The following is a 3,821-nucleotide window of genomic DNA, read 5'->3' as shown; positions in this document are numbered from 1 at the left end:
GACATGGGATTTTAATATAGATAGATAAATAGATAGATACTCTTTAGTATTTCCTCCAAAAGATTACAATAGTAAATTATAGACATAAACAATTACAAGAAATAATCACAATGAGAAAACAATGGGCGACCCTATCGCTAAAAGCGATCTCTTCCAGCCAACCTTTGGATGGAGAGGAGTAATTATAAACAATTTAATCGAAGGTACGATGAAAAATTCTGTTAGTTCTTAATATGGACATATGATACATTTATATTAAGATATGTAGATGACATTCACATAACACTGTAGAGGCACAGTCACGGCTGCCGTGAAGTAAGAACAATATTGTCCCGCGTATGAGCTGGCACACGTATTCTGGTCACGAACACACGACTTGTAAAGCCCAAAGCTTTACACTATTCGAACGTTCTCCATTGGCCATTGTGTTTCACTTTTACTAAACACTTTACCAAAGGGATACTTCTTATTTTCAAAACTTACGTCAATTTAACGCTGTATATATATGTACACAACGAGAATTTTACGAACTTACTGTGCAGTATGCAGTGCGAAGCGAGACGCTGTGACGCAAAGTCCTATACGCCCCTTGAAGACTCCCTGATGAAGTCGAATCAGTTATCGGAAATAACAAACACAGTATCTTCATAAAATTCTCGTCGTGCATGTACAAAAGTCTTCCTCTTGGAATCCTCTGTTTCAAGGGATGAGAAGCTATGATTCAGTTACAGGGTATGGAGGTATAGCATCTCAGAAATGGTAATGAGCATTATGCGTGGAAAAGAATTGTTAATAATGGCGATCTAAAAGCCCAATTGCTAGCAATATACCCTATCAGATCGACTCGACTTTAACACCGTTCTACCTAAAAATCATCGTGGTTAATTCTTGTTGAATTTGTCACAATGCGCTAACTTAGTTTCATCCTCATCTATATCATCTCTCACTGGTGCCCCATCCGCATATACCGATAGCGCAGACAGAGTTACCATTCCATAATCATCTATTAAAAAGACGGATATTATGGGCGTCACAATACATTCTATGGCGAAAATGGCATTCATATTCATAAATTCGGGCGTGCATGGGGGGTATCATGGGCGAAACGGTATACTCTTTTATGTCCATGGTACTGCTCATGTCTATAGGCGACGGTTACCACTTTACATCAGGTGGGCCGTCAGCTTGTTTGCTATTCTAAGTTGTATAAAAAAAAAACTTATTTTCATTATCATCTTTGTCATTCGTAGTGGCAATAAAATTATTACATTACAATGGCTTATGTACTAATCACTGGTCTGCGTAAAAATAGTACTCGTATTTTACTGAACTTGGTGTTATCTTGCGGAATTGTTATCTTGAAGAAGTTGGTTAGTTGATTAGAATTAATTTATTTAGTTCCGCTACCATCAAAGTGTTCATGCGACTGCCGACACTCGAAGACTAACTACTATTAATTTAACCATTAATAATTTATTAATTAACTGTTTATTAGTTTACCTCAAGATGCCTCGTTTAAAAGTGAAAAACGTGTCGCAAGACGTGCATGGACTGAATAATGGTCGGAGAATAATCGTCAATTTTCTGAAAGATTGTAGAACTTGTGGTAATACCGAGGTTTTCCCAAGAGACTACAGTATGGGGTTCTTCAAAAGGGGGATAAAGAGGTTTCTTCAGGGTCGGCAACGCACGCGTAATGCCTCTGGTATTGCAGGTGTATATAGGTTACGGTAACCACTTACCATCAGGTGGGCCGTATGCTTGTTTGCCACCTCAGTGGTATAAAAAAATAAAATAATAGTATAGTAGTCAATCTACGAGCGTAATTAAATTCTATTCTAATCAAATAATCAAAGAAGTGCTTATTAAAAAAATCCCATATAACTTACTAAAATGTAAGTATCTACCACAGAGTGTGTGGTATTTTTTAACCTTGACTTATCTTTGAATTACAAAACAGGAAAGCGTATTATCATGTTATTAGGTATGCTATGATTGACCGCGACAAAACAACAAAACCTTAAAATATTTAAGCACATAAATTTTTTTAATTTATACTTTATTTTTTTAACAGTAAAGTCGAAGTTCTGTCAAATTTGTGTTGAGGTTCCTAACGACTTGAAGACATCCTAAACGGTTAGTCAAGGATACCAAGATTAAACAGGAAATTGCTTTTTTGGACTAAAAGATAATATGCCACTAGTACCTTGAAATACCTCATTTGTATGCATTTCGAAATAAACATGTTTATTAAAAATTTAATTTACTAGAAATAATAGATTAGAGCCAATATAATAAATTATTGCTGTGTGGTCCCGGCATAGAATGGGCCACCCCTTCTTTTCCCGTGGGTGTAGTTAGAAGCAACTATGGGAACTTAAGGGTCGAGGAATGAGTAGCAGCGTCCCTCTTAAAACATCATCAAAGCCTAACTGCGGTTGCCAACCCACTGCTCCTTCAACTAAACTTCAATTTATAAAATCTCTCTTATTATAAAATTTCCATATTTATTATGAAATTAATTACGTGAAACTATTATTCTTATAATTAGTTTGGTAATTAAATTGTAATGAAAAGAGATAGCTCCTTATTTCAATGGTTATCAAATGAATTAGAGTAAAGCTTAATAATTGTAAAAAGAATCATTAAAATCGGCCCAGAATTGGCTGGACCGTGGACACACAAAAAAAATGAACGAAGAACCTTTATTCTCTGTGCTGACAACATTAACCCTACCTTCATAAAGGGCGGAAAGGGATTGTTAGCAATGGAGTTCGACATTGCTAGCAATATGCCATATCAGGTCGACCTCCATGTGGTTCCCCCTGGAAACCATCGTTAACAATTCTTGTTGAATTCGTCACGATGGGCTAACTGACCTGCTTTATCCTCATCTATCATCCTTCACTGGTGCCCCGCCGGTGTATACCGATAGCCCGGGTGGGGTAACCATTCCATTATCACCCATTAAAAAAAACCCTACCTTCACTTATATCATCTGTTATATAAAAAACTGTAGGTACAAAAAACACACAACAGCTGACTGGCATATAGGGAGGTAATAAAACATAAAACTTATGTTTTAATTTTTTAAACACAATTTTACATTCCACTGCTGCTGTAATTGGATACTTGAATTAAAAAAAAGACATGAAGTAGCATTGTAAAACGATATATGACATATGATCGTTTTATAACAGTATCGAGGTAAGACCGAGGCACCTGTTCAAAATACCTGCCGTTAACAAAAAACATCCCTTTAGATGGCTTCCGATGAAAAAGGGGTCTTTTGAATTACGACAAAAGATATCTAACTAACGTGGCTTTGCTCGCGTCCACCAGTATATGAATTAGCTAATATGCTAAGATATAGCCTATCCGTCTACTAAATTTCGCTCAAATGAGTTCAGTAGATATTGCGTGAAAGGGTTTTTGTTTTTTTTTTAATGGATGGTAATGGTATAGTAACCCTGTCTGTGCTAACGGTATATACTGGTGGAGCACCAGTGAGGGATGATAGGTCAGAATGAAAAGGCAGGTCAGTCAGCACATCGTGATGAATACACCTGGAATTCAACACGATGCTTTCCAGGCGAGACCATAAGATCGTCATCGCGGGAGTGGCACACCTGATAGTTGTAAAGATTCCTGGACTGGGATGGAAATTTACCATCAGACTGGCCGTATGTAAAAACCCATAGGTATTTAAATAAGTCAGAGTACCGAATATTTTTTTTTTTACTGTCAATTTAGACATTCTTTTCTAGATTTTTTTTTTGTTTTGTTATTAACAGTCTGTTTAAAATCATGTTAACAATCAA

The sequence above is a fragment of the Galleria mellonella genome, unplaced genomic scaffold (assembly GCF_026898425.1).
Source record: "Galleria mellonella isolate WM207_F2 unplaced genomic scaffold, CSIRO_AGI_GalMel_v1 utg1634, whole genome shotgun sequence".
Lineage (NCBI taxonomy): Eukaryota > Metazoa > Arthropoda > Insecta > Lepidoptera > Pyralidae > Galleria > Galleria mellonella.
The sequence above is the reverse complement of the archived record's forward strand: the minus strand, read 5'-3'. Positions refer to the sequence as shown.